Source organism: Schistocerca nitens, chromosome 1 (genome assembly GCF_023898315.1).
Source record: "Schistocerca nitens isolate TAMUIC-IGC-003100 chromosome 1, iqSchNite1.1, whole genome shotgun sequence".
Taxonomy (NCBI): domain Eukaryota; kingdom Metazoa; phylum Arthropoda; class Insecta; order Orthoptera; family Acrididae; genus Schistocerca; species Schistocerca nitens.
The window spans coordinates 50,929,870-50,949,436 of NC_064614.1; the positions used below are offsets into that span (position 1 = coordinate 50,929,870).

At 43.4% G+C, this 19,567-nt stretch overlaps 1 pseudogene; it reads right to left on the minus strand.

Annotated features, from left to right (window-relative positions):
- Positions 1-4,994: 4,994 nt before the first annotated feature.
- Positions 4,995-5,112, minus strand: LOC126212811 (5S ribosomal RNA; annotated as a pseudogene).
- Between the last annotated feature and the right edge of the window lie 14,455 nt (positions 5,113-19,567).

The following is a 19,567-nucleotide window of genomic DNA, read 5'->3' on the forward strand; positions in this document are numbered from 1 at the left end:
TGTTAAGCAGTATCGTACCAGATTTGACTAATTCGACCGTTACATCGTACGCATTCCAAGCTGATTTGTGTACCCTGACTATAATGCTCCTAACGTTCTAGACCGGCGAGAGATCCGGCGACCTTGCTGCACGAGGTAGGATTTGGCAGGCATAAAGACAAGCACCGGAAACCCTCACCATGTGGGGGCGGGCGAGAGTTATCTTGCTGGAATGCAAGCCTGAGATGGCTTGTCGTGAAGGGCAGCAAACTGGGAGTGGAATATCGTCAGCGTTCCACTGTGTTGTAAAGGGTGCCGCGGATGACAGCCAAAGGGGTCCAGCTATGGAATGAAATGGCACCCAGGAACATCACTACTGGTTGTTGCGCTTGCGCCGTATGGCGGGTGACAATCAGGTTGAACACAACTGGGCACGACAGCCCTCTGGAAGACATCCAGCATCTCTGTCAATATACAGCAAGCTGAATATCCGCTTGCATAAGGGCCAGATGCAGAGGCGGATCAACGCACATTTGACTTGCTCAATTTGTGAAACTACTTCTCCTGATCAAATCACCCAATTTCTCTGAAATTTCTTTGTGTCTATATGTATAACACATCAACCTATTCTAATGGGCACAGAATATTCCGTTTTAAAGATCATTTGGTTCGTAATGTCAAAGAAACTGATGCTTTTCGTAGACACTGGACCTTATATGAAAGACATGATGAGCAGAATTTGTTCGGGATGATTTCAGCTGTACGTTTGAAAAACTAAACCGCAAATATCCCCCGAAACACCAGAGGAAATACACCTTAAGACTCTTAGAATGGATACGCAGAAGTGGGTGTCCAATGAGGGATGGTCAATTTTCAGGGATATGATCAGAATAATCATTTGAAGCAAAAATGTCCAATAAACGTGGGGTCTAGAACCGATACCTTAAGAGCTATGAGCACTCCTTCGTCTTCGATACTGCGAAACAAATCTCCTCTTCTTCAAGCTTTTGGCATTCCATATTTTGAGCCAGAAATGTCAGGTAAACGAGGGCTTTAAATTGCATTCTTAAGAGCTAAAAGTACTTGTGCATCTCCGCTACTGTGGAACACTTCTACTGCACAACTCATAGTTCTTATGGTATGCACATTAGAGACAATGTTTACTGGATTTTTTTCTTGTCCATAGTACCATTTCTCAGACTGCGGAAAGCAAAGACATTGCAGTAGAACACATTTGTTTCACAGTATCGAAGATGATATGCTCATAGGTTTTACAATATGTATTTTATAGCGCACGTTTACTAGAATTTTTTGCTTCAAATCATCGTTCCTGTCATATCCCTGAATCCCTCGTATCTGACGAGGCTTTCCAGTAGCTATATACGGGGTGAGTCACCTAACGTTACCGCTGGATATATTTCGTAAACCACATCAAATACTGACGAACCGATTCCACAGACCGAACGTGAGGAGAGGGGCTAGTGTGTTTAATACAAACCATAAAAAAATGCACGGAAGTACCTTTTTTAACACAAACCTACGTTTTTTTTAAATGGAACCCCGTTAGTTTTGTTAGCACATCTGAACATATAAGCAAATACGTAATCAGTGCCATTTGTTGCATTGTAAAAAGTTAATTACATCCGGAGATATTGTAATCTAAAGTTGACGCTTGAAACCTCCGACGTTCAGTTGAGTGTTGTAACAAACACGGGCCACGGTCGGCGAGCATCATCTGCAGGGACATGTTTACGATGACGACCGTGTTTACGAGTGTGGCTGTAGTGCACTGTTGTGGTTTGGTCTAGCTGTCGCAGTGTCCGCATGTACCGCTTGCTGCTATTGTTATTCTGCATTCGTCTCCGCACGCAGACCAATTGTAGTACACCGTGTTACCAGAAGTCTGTGATAGTGTAGTGTTGTAGGAACTGTGACCATGGTGTATTCGATCTCTGAAAAGGCGGAGATGATACTCATCTATGGCGAGTGTCGACGAAATGCAGCTGAAGCCTGCAGGGTGTATGCAGAACGGTACCCGGACAGAGAGCATCCAATGTGCCGCACATTGCAAAACATCTACCGCCAACTGTATGCAACAGGTATGGTCGTAGCACGCAAACGGGTCCGTAACAGGCCCGTCACAGGAGAAGCGGGTGCAGTTGGTGTGTTAGCTGCTGTTGGCATGAACCCACACATGAGTACACGGGACATTGCGAGAGCCGGTGGACTGAGTCAATGTTGTGTCATGCGCATACTGCATCGTCACCGCTTTCACCCGTTTCATGTGTCGCTACATCAGCAATTACATGATGATTACTTTAATCATCGAGTGCAAATCTGTCAATGGGCATTAACAGAGAATGCGTTGCAGTTCTACCTGTTTACCGATGAAGCGGGTTTCAAAACCCACGGGGCAGTGAATCTACGAAACATGCATTACTGGTCCGTGGACAATCCTCGCTGGCTCAGACAGGTAGAGCGACAGCGACCGTGGACTGTAAATGTATGCTGCGGAATCATTGGCGACCACCTCATTGGTCCTCACTTCATTGCGGGGGCCCAAACAGCTGCAACATACATCGCGATTTTACAGAATGATCTGCCAACGTTGCTCGAAAATGTCTTACTGGAAACACGTCGACGTATGTGGTATCAGCATGATGGTGCACCTGCACATTCCGCAATTAACACTAGGCTTACCCTTGACAGAATGTTCGACGGGCGTTTCATAGGACGTGGAGGACGCGTAAATTGGCCAGCCCGTTCTCCTGATCTTACACCTCTGGACTTATGTCTGTGGGGTACGTTAAAGGAGAATGTGTACCGTGATGTGCCTACAACCCCAGAGGATATGAAACAATGTATTGTGGCAGCCTGCGGCGACATTACACCAGATGTACTGCGGCGTGTACGACATTTATTACGCCAGAGATTGCAATTGTGTGCAGCAAATGATGGCCACCACATTGATATCTATTGGCCTGACATGTCGGGACACACTTTATTCCACTCCGTAATTGAAAACGGAAACCACGTGTGTACGTGTACCTCACCCCTAATGGTAATGTACATGTGCGTCAGTGAAAAAGACCAATAAAAAGTTGTTAGCATGTGGACGTAATGTGCTGTTCCAGTCTCTTCTGTACCTAAGGTCCATCACCGCTCCCTTTGGATCCCTACGTAATTCGATGCTCTCCGATACACACGATCGAACAGCGGAGGAGTGGTACTGAAGCGTCAACTTTAGGTTACAATATATCCGGATGTAATTAACATTTTACAATGCAACAAACGGCACTGATTACGTATTTGTTTATATGTTCAGATGTGCTAACAAAACTGACGGGGTTCCATTTAAAAAAACGTAGGTTTGTGTTAAAAAACATACTTCCGTGCATTTTTGTATGGTTTGTATTAACCAATTACACTAGCCCCTCTCCTCACGTTCGGTCTGTGGAATCGATTCGTCAGTATTTGATGTGGTATACGAAATATATCCAGCGGTAATGTTAAGTGACTCACCCTATATACGAGTTCTGTGAGTTCTATAAATGCAGATACTTTTATACAGCGTATGGTCCATTGATAGTGACAGGGCCAAATACCTCACGAAATAAGCGTCAAACGAAAAAACTACAAAGAAAGAAACTTGTCCAGCTTGAAAGGGGAAACCAGATGGCGCTATGGTTCGCCCGCTATATGGCGCTGCCATAGATCAAACGGATATTAACTGCGTTTTTTTAAAATAGGAACCCCCATTTTTTATTACATATTTGTGTAGTACGTAAAGAAATACGAATGTTTTAGTTGGACCACTTTTTTCGCTTTGTGATAGATGGCGCTGTAATAGTTACAAATATATGGCTCACAATTTTAGACGAACAGTTGGTAACAGGTAGGTTTTTTAAATTAAAATACAGAACGTCGGTACGTTTGAACATTTTATTTCGGTTGTTCTAATATGATACATGTACCTTTGTGAACTTATCAATTCCGAGAACGCATGTTGTTAATGCGTGATTACCTGTAAATGCCACATTAATGCAATAACTGTTCAAAATGATGTCCGTCAACCTCAATGCATTTGGCAATACGGGTAACGACATTCCTCTCGAAAGCGAGTAGTTCACCTTCCGTAACCTACTTGGGCATCATCATTTGTTGTAGGTCGTGGTTGACGTTTCACATGTGGCTGAACACTTTCTGTTTCCTTAAATAACGTAACTATCCGGTGAACGGTGCGGACACTTGCATGATGTCGTCCTGGATACCAAGCAGCATACATAGCACCCGCCAGTTTGGAATTTTGATCACAATAGCCATACATCAACACGATATTGGCCTTTTCCGAAATTGGTAAACGGTCCACTTTAACACGGGTATCACGAAGTAAATACCGTCCGTACTGGAGGAATGCTACGTGATACCAAGTACTTATACGTTTGTGACTATTACACCGCCGTCCATCACAAAGCGAAAAAAGTGGTAAATCTAAAACATTCATATTTCTTTACGTACTACACGAATATGTAATAGAAAATGTGGGTTCGTATTTAAGAAAACGCAGTTGATATCCGTTTGACCTATGGGAACGCCATCTAGCGGGCCAACCATAGCGCCATCTCGTTTCCCCCTTCAAGCTAGACGAGATTCGTTCTTTGTAGTTTTTTCGTTTCATGCTTACTTCGTGAGATATTTGGCCCCTATCAATGGACCATCCTGTACATGTACACACTGTAGTGTGTTGGTCGTTTTTGTCTTACCACCTACACGTCACAAAATCAGAGTGACGTGGTCTACGCCATTAAGTATAGCACTCCGTCTTCAGGCCACAAGTGGCCCATCGGGACCATCCGACCGCCGTTTCATCCTCAGTGGAGGATGCGGATAGGAGGGGCGTGTGGTCAGCACACCGCTCTCCCGGTCGTTATGATGGTTTTCTATGACCGGAGCCGCTACTATTCGGTCGAGTAGCTCCTCAATTGGCATCACGAGGCTGAGTGCACCCCGAAAAATGGCAACAACGCATGGCGGCCCGGGTGGTCACCCATCCAAGTGCCGGCCACGCCCGACAGCGCTTAACTTCGGTGATCTCACGGGAACCGTTGTATCCACTGCGGAAAGGCCGTTGCCCCATTAAGTATAGACTAACCGTTTTTCGTCCATGCATCCCAGGTTTATCACCTAACTGGTTGACCAGGTGGAAATAAAGAATACTTGACCAGCTGCCCAGGGAAAAATAAACATCAATGGCTGTCTCTTGCCTCGTATGCTTGGATACACTAACTAACCTAAAAACATATCACTTGTAAGAGCTGTTATTATTAGCATGTAAATAGCGTAAATGTAGGTGTAATGTTTTTGAGTATACTGCCGTCAGTTAACAAACGTGTTCTACTCTCTGAGGGACTCCTCAATATGGATCTTTTGAATAAAATCTTTGCTTGGTGTACTCTAATTTACACAGAGTTTTTGCACATTTGCCGGTCAGAGTGGCCGTGCGGTCCTAGGCGCTACAGTCTGGAACCGAGCGACCGCTACGGTCGCAGGTTCGAATCCTGCCTCGGGCATGGATGTGAGTGATGTCCTTAGGTTAGTCAGGTTTAATTAGTTCTAAGTTCTAGGCGACTTACGACCTCAGAGGTTAAGTCGCATAGTGCTCAGAGCCATTTGAACCATATCTTTTTTTCACATTTCAGTAGAAGTGTCTCAACCGTTCTACTGATCATGTAATCCTCAAGTAGTGTGTTTTACGAGAGGAACAGAAATGTAAGTAATGGTGAAACTGAACGTCTTTTATTACAATTAATTTTAATTGGATTCTAAATTTGAAACTGTGAAACCAGCTGACATAAAAACTTGTCAGCCTACAAAAAATTTCGAATCGCCTGTTAGTTCTGTGGCATTGGTTTTTGGATTTCGTCCAAGGGCAGTGAATATCCGAAGCGACGCGGCTCGGACAGGAGACGGACGAGGCGGAATGCAGGAACACGTTGGCTGCTACTGCGTCGGTCGGTCGTCGCCTGTTGCCGGCGCTGTCCGGCCGCCCGCGGCACGTCCGGGCATTATTTATGGCGGCCACGACAATTTATGGGGCTACCTGCTGGCAGCGCCGCCGCTGTTAACGGCGTGGTAACTCGATAATGATCGACTGCTGTTGACGCTGTCACAGAGCACCTGGAACCACAACAGCGGAAATGAAAAAATAACGCCCTGTCTGGACTTCGCTGCCCTCTGACCCAGCAGGCGCTGTGTGTCCAGCGCATCTGCGACAGGCGTCCTCCCAAACCACGTGTGCTTCGTCGTTGGGCGGATACTGTATTTGGGGGGTAGAGGGACGTGGGAAAAGATAAGGGGCAGATCCCAACAAAAATTTTCCGTGGTACAAATTGTATTGCCTTGTTCTATTTGCAGAAATTTCCATACGAACTGTAGCATTCCCCTTCCAGAGCCTGATTTGGGAGGTAGCACCTGCGATGCTCTCTTTCAAATGCTAAAACTAAAATATTAAAATAAGTAGTAAATTATCAAACACAGTTGGGAATGAGTGACACATGATGAAGCCATCCCTGTGACGCAGTTTAATGATAATGTCTATAACTCAACTGCTAACCTTGAGTTATATTAAATATAGATCTATTCCGAAAGGAGGCACAAATTTGACTCATTTATCGCTTCCAAATTACAAAAGCTATAAACACAATTCTAACGTTTCTGGAAAGAGAACACTTCAAATTTTTATGCACTCAGAGTGAGGACCACGAGTTAGACGATAAATATCAAAACGTTGGCTCATTTCCTGCCACACACGAGGCAGCTGGTCTCTCGTTATCAAATTCACATCTTCAGTAATGCGATGTCACGGACTTTCAAGAGTCTCAGGTATAGGGGGAACCAAAACGCGTTCTTTTATGTGACCCTACAGATAAAAGTCACAAGGTGTGAGTTCTGGGATGTTTATCTAGGAAGAAAAGTAGTAGAAGATGAACATCGACCGTGGCTTCTCATATCTTCAAACCTCACCTTGTGACTTTTGTCTGTGGGCAACGTAAGAGACCGGCGTTCTTAACCCCAGTATGTCTGACATCTTGAAACTCTGCGACATGGCATTGTTGATGCTCAGGGTTCATTATGAGAGACCAGCTACTTCATGTGTGGCAGGAAATGAGCCACCGTTTTGATATTTGTCGCGTAAGAAATAGTGCTCACATAGTGTGAATAAAAATTTGAACTTTTCTCTTTCCAGGATCATTTCAATTGTGTTCGGTTCGTATCTTTTGTAGTTAGGCAGCAATAAATATTTGAATCTGATGCTTCTTTTTGAATAGCCTTGCACTACAAGCTAAAATACTCGGCATTTCCCGGGTATTTACAGCTGTTCCTGAGTCTTTGTAGGTATGGAATTTATTTACGTAGGCAATTTAGTTTTGATTTATAAAGCCCGAGTCTTTGTTGGTAAGGAATTTATTTACGTATGGAATTTATTTTTGCCTTACAAAGTTTCTTTGTACACAACGTTTGAGGTAGCATTACTGAGTACATTAACTAAGAGCTCATTTGATTCGCTAACACTGAAGGATCCACGTTCAGCTAGTTGCGCGAAAAGCAACTGATACGAAGATACATATTCGTAACACGCAGCATGAGGCCGTGTGCATTATTTTTGACCATGGCATAACATAAGCTCACCTGAAATTGTACACGTTCAAAGTAAAATGTTAATTTGTTAGGAATAGGCGTGGTTCGAGGCACATAATCTCTCTCACTCGCACTATTTTCCATCAGAATTTCCGCTTTACGATTATACTTGGGAGAGAAGTAACATTAAGCGTTGTGAGTCGAAGGTTCTTAGGAGTGAGACAATGCATGGCACTCTGGATCACAGTTACGTCAAGTCTCGCTTTCAGAAGGAATTCCCAATAAACAAGTTAATCCCAGATTTACTTGAGCTTCAAGATTTTCATTCAATTCTTGTAGCCACATATCCTAGTCCGTTACTCGTCCTGGCTATTCAGAAAGGTTTGACCGTTTTCTAGGCATTTTATTTGCAAACAGAACAAACTAAAATATTATGAATAGGCACCCAAATCACAAACAAAACTTAAAAATATATTTTGCATAGCAAAGACAATAAATAAAGCCTATCGAAAGAAGCAAAAGAATGTCGTTAAATTTTTAATACACAAACTGAAATCATTAAAACCGTATGTTGTAGCCAAGTATACTTTGCGTAAGTGTGTATTTGCAAAGATAATACCATGGTGATTAATTCTGCCATTCACATAAACTCCCGAAAATAATTTTTTTATTGGGTTAAAGTAACTAACAGCGCAATGTATTGGTTATTTTATGCATTATAAAACTAACAGCACCATCTATTGGTTCGTAAATGTACTACGCCATGATGGTCAAACATCCGAACACTAATCTGAGCAGACGATTCTAGATGAAACCTTAAATCACGATACCCTGTTCTTCCGTATATCGATTTTGATGAAATAAAGCCTACATGTTGTCCCAAATTTACTTACCTATGAAAATCGCCACGAAAATTCGTCTAATAGTTTTCGAGATGGTTTCACAGTTTTCTTATTACTATAGATTATAAATTGACACATCAGCTACTTAGTTGGCGAAAGTGCCCTCTACTTTCACCTCCATTCACATTCCTTACATATGAATTTAAGCTTTCAGTAATATTTCATGGACGTACGGGGTAGCTGATTTGCAGGGCTCAATACGAGTGAGAAACACGTCAATTTTGGCTATTGGCTGTATGACTACTGAGTTTCCTGACAGTATGGCGCCATGGTACTTGTTCTCCTTTTTGCTCTTCGTGGCTGTGTCCTGGGTTCTTGTTCTTGGCTGACAGAAACTAAAATCCAGAAGAGGTTCCTTCAGGACCGATCTTAAGTGAAATGAGCACTTAAAAGAAATAGTAGCCACATTAAGATTCATAGGAAGAAGCTTCAGGAAATGTAACTCATCCATGAAAGAAGTGCCTTTCAAGGCGCTTGTACGACCGACGGTCCAGTGTTATTCACCAGTCTGGAGCCCTTACCAGGTAGTACTGATAGACGAGAAAGAGAATATCCCACGAAGAGAGATGGTTTTCTACCCGAGATCGTTTAATCTAAGCTAGTGCTTTACACAGATGCTCAACAAACTGAGTGGCAGACGCTAGAAGAGGGGTACTGTGCATCAGGGAGGGGCTTACTGTTGAAATTTCGACAAAGTAAGCTACTTTGGCACATACATGTCGTCACGATGAAAATATTAGAGAAATTAGAGATACTACAGCGGTTTACCGACAATGATTCTTCCCACACGCCATTGTGAGTGGAATAGGGTAGGACCTATGACTTAATGGTACCGCTACATCCGGTCAGATGGCTTGTGGAGAACTAATGTAAGTGTAGATGTAAATGCAGAACAATCGTCTTAAGGTGGGCACTTGGTTAGTTTTGGTGGTAATCCTGACACAATATTCTTGTTTCTAGATAGCAGACTCCTTGACCGCTATAGATGTGAGTGTTTCGAAGATGACGCTGTATTTTTTTACCTTATATGAGGGTCGCAAGACTGAGGAAAAATTTTGTTTCAATGCATCGTACTCATGTTACTGTTTCTCTACTAAACAATAATAAAGAAACATTACACGAAGTTTTTTTTGTTTGTAACTTATAAATTTAAGATCACTTGAGATATAAAATGGACCTGAAGATATGCAATTCTAGGGAAACAACGACAAAAGTGTTAAACGGGAACTCTGGATTCGACCATATGCTAATGGGGACTCGCATATTTCATTTTTGTAAATAAAACACCAGCTATAACTCAGGGATTTGAAGAAAGGAAACTAAAGAATTACAAAGGACTGTTAACACAAAAAGGGCTGTTACGAGTTTTCAGAAGTCTCTCGCCACTGAGCTGTCGCATGTATGTTTCACTGACGGATTCTTCGAAATGATTGGTGGAAATACACAGAGACGCCAAGCGGCGATTATCAGCTACTTATTAAATTTGCGACAGCCCAGCTGGGCCTGGCGAAGTGTTGCACAAAGATGGTTACCTACACGAGATTGGAGGTGTCGCTTCTCAGTGGAGGGCGACAGTGCAATTAGCTGCTTGATGGACATTTGTAACGCTTCATGCACCTGCATTCAGCGACCCATACAGAATAATTAATGTACAATTTGTCCCCCACTCACTCGAAGCGCCATGAGACTCATCACACAACAGCATTCAGAGGTCAATATGGAATGATTATCTATTATTCGTCTCCAAGCCGGGATTGGTATCAGAGAGGTACATGTCAAATATTACGTCCTTGTCCCTTTGACAGTACATGTAGCAGTACAAATATTTGTCTTGACGTATTTGTTTCCCTATTACCTGCTTTTCCTTCATTCAATCTGTGCCAAATTCGAGACATTTAATTGTTGTTGGTTTATCTTCAGTCGGTTTACGCTCAACAGCCACTGATACAGCTAGTTTAACAAGAAAGTCACGAGAAAATTGTTTACCTATAGGGGACCGCTGAAGAATGGTTCAAATGCCTCTGAGCACTATGGGGCTTAACATCTATGGTCATCAGTCCCCTAGGACTCACAACTACTTAAACTTAACTAACTAAGCTAAGGACAGCACACAACACCCAGCCATCATGAGGCAGAGAAAATCCCTGACCCCGCCGGGAATCTAACCCGGGAACCCGGGCGTGGGAAGCGAGAACGCTACCGCACGACCACGAGATGCGGGCTGGATCGCTGAAGAACCACTACAATAGAGAGTGCGATTAAAACAATATATAAATATATTTTCCAGTTGCTTAGCTACTGGGATTACCGTAAGCATTTATCGTGAGACGTAAAATCTGTGTATGAAGAGCAACATATATGTGTCTTACAGGAAAAGATAATCGAAACCTTGGTTTAAGATAAGGGTGTGGTTTATCACCAGTGCTTTCAAATGTCTGTACATAAATGTGACGAACGCTTATGAGGAAAGCGGAATTAGGTGCAAAATTGTTGTAAATGAATAAGTAGTAGAGGAGATAACACATTTTGAATGCTTAGGATGAAATATATCACATGGAGACGAATCTGACTTTCATACCAAGACACAGAAATGTAACTTCAGTCATTGTTATATCATTCTATTTTTAAGAACGAAGGTAAGGAGAGACATACTACCGGAGTTCTGAATAGCTTCTAATTATAATGTACGTAAACGAAACCTGGATAACATAATGAAAAGAAAATATACATAAAGAATGCGGAGAGTGGAACTAGGATTTGCCAGATACAAATGATAAACAACACAATATCAAAACATGAACATGGAACTAAAAGCTGAATTGTATTTAGTATTAGTATCAGTCTTCAGGAAGTTTTCTCTCTTCTTTTTTTCGTGACAATTAGCTCAGCTCTTCAGTTTTGCGGCTTTTGTTTCCTGCCAAGAGTGGCTTCTTATTCGTTTTTCCTATTACCCCAATACTTTTAAACCGTTGGTTTTTCCCTTCTTCCTCCCCTTCCCTCAAAATATTTACCACCTGCTATCCTTACCACGCCGAAACTCCCCCCACCCCCCCACCCCTCCCACCCCAATTCTTTCTGTCGTTCAAAACGATATTTCGGTCCATGTAAATAGTCGGCAGTTCACTGTTGTTACTCGTTTGCCCACATTTAAATTCTGAAATCATATTGTTCCATCTTGTCGAGTTTGATTGGATCAGTTTGACCTCCATTTTATTTCAATCCCCGTTTTACTATCAGCGCCGCCATTAGATGCTTTCACGAAGTTTCGTTCTCAGGTCACTCTACTGAGCGCAAAGTCGCTTCAACATAACATTGTCTGTGATACATTTTAGCACTTTGATACATCGCTAAGACGTTAATCTGTCTTGGCACAGCATACTGCCAGGGTTTGAGGAGTGTCTTTTTTGTTTCCTTATTCTGCGCATCGGCGCCATTAATTTGTTGTTAATAATGAAATTTTTGCGGCCTTATATTACAGAACTTCACTCGCCGTTTCAGACTTTCTTATTTCCATATTTGGTGAGTGTGGTTTTTGCTTCAGCACCATCATTAATATGACCAATGCAGTCTCCACTGTTCAAGGCAAGTGAACCACTCTACTTCTCACATTCAGCACAGTTTTTCTGTTGACCGGTTGTAGATAGCTTTCCGAATAAAACGATTACGTTACAAAAATTTTATTACTAATTAGAGATAATCTCTTCCTATCTATAGTTTGTGAGTTAACGAGCATTTCACTTTCGTTTAAGTATATAGCCGAAAGAGTCAGCCTTCAGGAATTGTGAAACGAACCCTGTCGTCCAGGACCGTACGCCACAAGGAGCGCAGATACGCCATGAGATGGAGAAACTCACAGGTGTCTATTGTCTATTGATGCCTAAGTGCTGTACTGTGCGAGTGAGACAGACAAGAACCTACGTCATAGGGAAACCAAGCAGAAGGCGTTTGTGGCCAAGGAGATGTAGAAGTGTTTAATATGGCGGACCTAAGATGGGCCATAAAAGGAAACATTTATGAAAACTATTTGATTCTGTAGTAATCTACCATCCTTCATAAATTTTCATGGTGATCCCAATAAAACATGAATATTGATCATATCTATAATAGTTTACGGTTTACTGTTAGACTGAAATTAACAAGTTTTGTAACAAAGCGTGAATCCTAAGATCTGAATGCTTTAGTCGATGTTAACGAACGACAATTCATATTGAAGCTCATCAATAAAATGACAAATGTTGTAAATATCAACTCTGTAACTTTATTTGTATAAAAGATACATTAAATTTTATTTATCAGTATTTTCGGTTAAGCATTAGATCATCATTTCCTCCTCACAAAACACATTGAACGATGACATCATGACACCTTATTGAGTCATTAGGTAATAGAAAATTTGTTGTAAAATTTACTGCATTAGAATTACTTTTGTTCTTTATTTATTTATCAGAAAGCACATTGGTGCTAGGCCACTTGCAGTGATATTCAAAGGTAAGAAGGAAATTGTATTGTTTTATGCAGAATAATTTAACGTTCATTATGTAATGAAAATTATCGTTACTTTATTTACAACGTGAAAGTGGTCAAGTTTTGATCATTTAAATATGTTGGATTGTAAAATAATGTAGAATAAGCTGTAGCCAATCAGAAGGATGGCTTCAAGAAAGGGAACTGCCCTAGTCAGTTGAGCGAGGACGTTCGGCGCGAGGGAAGCGCAGCCGGGGACGGGCAGTGGGACAGTGCTGGTGCAGACGCGAAAGCGGACAGTTCGGCTGGAGACACCAAAGGGTACAGTTCGGATGCAGACGCGAAAGCGGACGGTCGGTCTTTAGGCAGCTAGGAAGTGGGACGACTTAGAAAATTGTGCGTTGTGTGGTATCTGTGGACTTAGTCTCTGAGCGGTGAGCAGCCGTGCGCCTAGTGTGAACTCTACATTTTCGTGTCAATGACGAGGTGGAGTATCGCACTTGCCTTTCGCGATGAGATTGTGAATGATCGAACTGTGTCAAATGGATATGCGCTCGAGTGTAACAGTAATTCTAAATACGAACACTTTCGGTGTTAGTTTGCTACTTGAATAAGCATTACTCTAACCAAATCGCAATCTTGGTTCAAATGTTTTAAATGCGAACATTTTTAGTTTAGGCTTTACCGTGACTGTTACTGCCATTAAATGAAACAACAAGTTCTCTGTTACCAGTCACCGTTTTATTTATTTCCACGACGCGTTTCGAAGGTTTAAACCCCCATCATCGGGTGGATTTACATTAGTAAGTATTACATTTGTGTGTGTGTTGTGTTACGATTTTTGGAGGAACTTTTGGCACTGCCTAGTGGAGAAACGAGACGCTATTTCAGAATATGGTTTAGGATTACTTTTGACGAAAAATTAAACTGATTTCTAGTGGTAAACATTAAATAAGTAAACTACAGTACCTTCAGTGATCACAGGTTCCTTTTGCTGTCGTAACACATCACTTGTATACTGCCACATTTGTAAACAAATATGGCGTCTGGAATCAGCTGGGTGCAAGGTTCGTATAGCAGAAGTGAAGACATAATCGCAAAGTGCAAAGAATATACATCATAACAATATTATTACAGAATAATTGCTTTAAGCATTTAGGGGTGTTTGTTTTGAGGTGTCAAATATATATGTGTGTCCTTTAGCTGGTATATAAATCAAATTCTGACAAGTTAAAACAGCAAACATTCGTACTCGTTTATACAATCAGGTGAAATGTTAAAATGGCTTAAACTTCATACTTATTGATAACAATTAGGTGAAATGTTACAGACTATAATTACAATGATCATATTGGCTACAACAGTAAAATCATACATACATTACACTCTTTGATCAAATGTAAATCCACCCGATGATGGAGGTTTAAACCTTCGAAACGCGTCGTGGAAATAAATAAAACGGTGACTGGTAACAGTGAACTTGTTGTTTCATTTAATTTGGTTCAAATGGTTCAAATGGCTGTGAGCAGTATGGGACATAACATCTGAGGTCATCAGTCCCCTAGAACTTAGAACTACTTAAACCTAACTAACCTAAGGACATCACACACATCCATGCCCGAGGCAGGATTCGAACCTGCGAACCTAGCAGTCGCGCGGTTCCGGACTGAAGCGCCTAGAACCGCTCAGCCACAACGGCCGGAAACTGAGTAACCTACATCATTTATGCGCCGCTAATTTAGCTCCCGATGTTATTATTACTGTTGTTATACGTTATATTAACTTGGTATTTCGCAGACCTGCCATCAGCCAGACAAGTAAGTCACAAGTGTCTAATTTAGGGCGTGTAATGCGACACGTGCGGTTCAACCCATAGACGACTTTGAGCCAAGACATGTCGATGGAAGGGAACCGCGTGTCAGCCTGAACGTCTTTGAGATGTTAGCTCGCAAGTTGTTGGAAGGTTTTCGTACCCCAGGTACTGCTTCATCAACCTTTTTCTTCTAGCAGATCCTCAACATCTGATTCATTCATCTCAAGGCTAAGTATCCCCAGTTTTGTGAAAGATTTCCGGTTTTCTTTGGTTCTTTGCTTACCTATGTTCGTTCTGATAGTACTATGGTTTCGGGATGGAAGAGGGTAAACATCCCTCGTGTCTCTACGAACTGACTGCGTCATGTTGAGTTGCAACAGTTGCGAACCAGCTTGCCTCCGGAGAGAATGCAAGGGTTTTATGACACCTTTCCCATTCGAATCAGTGAGCCATCCAGTTCCGATGATGTGGAACATCATACCGATAAGTGAGCTCATACTGGCAAACTCTTTATTGCCAAAGTTTTCGCTGCCAAATTCTTTGTAAATTTGAAGTGATTTTGTAAACACTGAAATAACTTCACATCAGTTCTCAACCAGTGAACATATCTTCATTTTGTCCCTATTGTCCCTATTGTGATGCGGCCCGCCACGAATTCCTCTCCCGTGCCAACCTCTTGATCTCAGAGTAGCACTTACAACCTACGTCCTGCACTTCATATTCAGTCTCAGTTGCATATTTTGAATTACATGACATGTTTCTGTCCCTCTGGATGGAACCGCGCGACTGCTACGGTCGGAGGTTCGAATCCTGCCTCGGGCATGGATGTGTGTGATGCCCTTAGGTAAGTTAGATTTAAGTAGTTCTAAGTTCTAGGGGAGTTATGACCACAGATGTTGAGTCCCATAGTGCTCAGAGCCATTTGAACCATTTTGTCCCTCTGGATCATCCTCAAATAAATAGTCGCCTCAAAAACCCAACTTCCTCTCGTAAGATCCCCATTTCAGAGCACGTTTCTGTTAAGTTCTCGTCTGATTGAGCGCAGACTTAACAAAACCACTGTGCTGTTAATGAGTCACAACGCCAGCAATGTTCCTAATTGAATACGTTGCTGAATTACCAGATGATCGTCTCATCTTAGCAGGCGTCCTTTCAAGAAAATTTGATAGACGAGCTTCGGTTTCGGCGCTTTATTTTCAAAAATCGCTTGAGGATATTGCCTCTCATAACTTTGATAAATGTGATAGAACACCTGCATATATTATTAGTGCCGTAACACTACATCTAAGGCGAGAATATGGTCGAAGAGGGAACGTCAAGTAGGCCGACGAACTTTACCACCACGATCACCCGTTTCAAAGAATTCACAACTCACTGCAGTGTGCAGTATTGCATGCATATGCGAGAACAGACGGAGTGACACCTCCTTTAAGAGATACAGTAAATTGTAACATTTAATGCGCTGATGTAGAAATGCATTTGTTGTAAAGTTCGCAGCTCAAGGTCTAGTGGCTACCGTTACTACCTCTGGATCACGAGGTCGCGGGTTCGATTTCCTGCCCGGTCGGCGATTACTCCGCCAGGGTTGGACTCTGAGGACTATGCGAATTAACTTCTGTGGTCATCAGTCGCCTAGAACTTAGAACTAATTAAACCTAACTAACCTAAGGACATCACATACATCCATGCCCGAGGCAGGATTCGAACCTGCGACTGTAGCGGTCGCTCGGTTCCAGACTGTAGCGCCTAGAACCGCACGGCCACTCCGGCCGGCACTCCGCCCGGGGACTGGGGGTTTGTGTTGTCCTCATCATCTCATCGTCATTTGGGAAGTGGCGAGATTGGAACTAGAAAGACTGGGAACTCGATGTCGAGCGCCGCACAAACCATCATCATCATCATCATCATCATCATCTTGTCTCTTTTAAAGATAGGCCATGGACGAAATTTGAGCCCAGACAGATGAGGACTTGATCGAAAAATTTACGTCTTAAGGAGCAGAATATATCATACTGTAATTAGTATCCGCTTGTAACTACACATCGGCATTTATCGTTCAATCGCTCAAAGGACTCGACCGCGAAGTCATGTTTGCTGGAACGTTTTCGCTTCTATTATAGTGTATTTCGACCTTGTCAGTCTCCACTTTTAGGAATTAGTCATCTCGTGTATCAAAACACTGGTGCACATATAGATGCTATTGGGCATGCCTTTTAAATATTGGTTGATCAAAAATTCAGTATAAATTTGAAAACTTTATAAACCACGGAATAATGTAGATAGAGAGGTAAAAATTTACACACATGCTTGGAATCACATGGGGTTTTATTAGACCCCCAAAAAACAAAGTTGACAAAATGTTCGACACATGGCGCTGGACAGCAAAACGTCAGTGACTGCGCATGACAATCGTGTATAAAAGAAGCTGTAATGAGAGAGAGAATCAGACATCTCTGGACAATCCAAGCCAAGGCACGCTCCCGACTCCGTCTCCTCAAGCTCATTTCCGGCCGTACGTGGGGTCTGGACCCCTCCACCATCCTCCACACCTATCAGTCCCTTATCCGCCCTATCCTTTGTTACGCCCATCCGGCCTGGATCTCCGCCCCCCCCCCTACCTATTATAAATCCCTACAAATCCTTGAACGCCATGCTCTCCACCTCACCTATTGCATTCATCTCCCCTCCCCCACGCGGATCCTTTATGATCTCATCCCCTTCCCCCACCTCCTCCTTTTCCTTAAAAGGATATGGATCCTGTACACCTCCCGCAAACTCGATCCTCCTCATCCGCTTGTCACACCCATGCTCTCCCACCCCCGCCCGCTGCCGTGCCTGTATTCCCACGTCCCACCCGGTCTCCATCTCTCCACCCTCCTTACCCTCTCCCAAAGTGGCTTCCGCCAGCTCCCCCTCCCTGATGATGTCCTCCTCCCCTCCAACTATCCCTCCTACCAACTTTGATCCTCCCACCCTCTTCCTGTGTCTGTTCCTTTGGGCACCCTCCCTCCCTCCTCCCTTTCTCCCCACTCCTCCCCTGGGCCTCCCCTCCCCTGTCCCTCTACTCCTCCTCCCATCTCCTCAGCCATTGGCATCTTTGTTCTCCCCTCTCCACCCTCTCCACCCCCCTCACCCTTCTTCCCCTCTTGGCAGGTCCCCGGACTCGCACACGCCACGTGGACTTTCGCGCGCCGGAGGTCATCGCCATCTGTTTCTCGTGTGTGTGACGTCGTTTTATGTTTTTAGTGTCCGCCGTCACGCTTCTACGTTCACTTGTGCCGTCGGATTCATCAGTGTTATGTGCGCCGTGTCAACGTGTTTTCAGTGTCGTTATCGTCGAGTGTGAACGGCTCCGTGTTTTTTGTGTATCTGTGACCACTATTTTTTTGCCCGTCAATATGTTCATTCTAATTCTCCATTCTGTGTACTGTTATTGTCAACACTATGGCTGAAGAGCGGCGTAGCATGCCGCAGACAGCCTACCTGATTGTTCAGGTATTAAAATACCAATAAAGGAAAAAAAAGAGAGAGAATCAGATGGGCCAGCAGTCGCAGCATGTTGACATTACCTGAAAAGACGCTTTTAGTGAAGCTGTATTATCAGAATGTCCGTTGACAAATGCAGCTGTGGCGAGAATGATTTCGAAGTTCGAAGCCGCGGGTTGGTTCAAAATGGTTCCAATGGCTCTGAGCAGTATGGTACTTAACTTCTGAGGTCATCAGTCCCCTAGAACTTAGAACTACTTAAACCTAACTAACCTAAGGACATCACACACATCCATGCCCGAGGCTGGATTCGAACCTGCAACCGTAGCGGTCGCGCGGTTCCAGCCTGTAGCGCCTAGAACCTCTCGGCCACTCCGGCCGGCGGCGCCGCTTGTTTAGACGACAGACCCCGTAGTGGCCGACCGAGCACAAGGCGTAATGCTGCTGAGACAGTTCAGGAAGAAATGGAGAATCTAGCGGGTTTATCTATGCACGGGGAAGCGTTCGTGCAGTCGTACGTCGCACAGATATTCCATACACTACTGTTTGGTTGGCACTGAGGCGTGCCCTCCGATGCTATCCGTACAAAATCCATCGGCATCATGAACTGTTACCTGGCGATTTCGAGAAGCGGAGGGCATTTGCGGTGTGGGTGTTTCAAAAGATGGCGGAAGATGACAATTGGTTGAGTAACGTGTTGTGGACCGACGAAGCTCATTTCACGCTCCGAGGGTCTGTCAACGCCCACAACTGCAGGATTTGGGCTACCGAAAATTCTAGAACTGTCGTGGAAACTCCATTGCACAACGAGAAGGTCACGTTATGGGTTGGATTTACCACATCTACCGTTATCAGGCCTTTTTTCTTCGAGGATATGCGTGATTCTGGTTTTGTATCTGCTACCGTGACGGGTGAGAGGTACGCCGATATGTTACAGAATCGCATCATTCCCAGCCTGGCTGATAAACACCTGCTGGAACGTACGATGTTCATGCAGGACGGCGCTCCACCCATTATTGCTAGACGCGTGAAAGATCTCTTGCGCGCGTCGTTTGGTGATGATCGTGTGCTCAGCCGCCACTTTCGTCATGCTTGGTCCCCAGACCTCAATCCATGCGATTATTGACTTTGGGGTTACCTGAAGTCGCAAGTGTATCGTGATCGACCTACATCTCTAGGGATTTTGAAAGACAACATCCGACTTGAACTTTTGTATTTTTTATTTTTTTTTTGTTTCTAGTAAAACCCCATGTCATTCCAATCATGTGTGTCAATTTGTATCTCT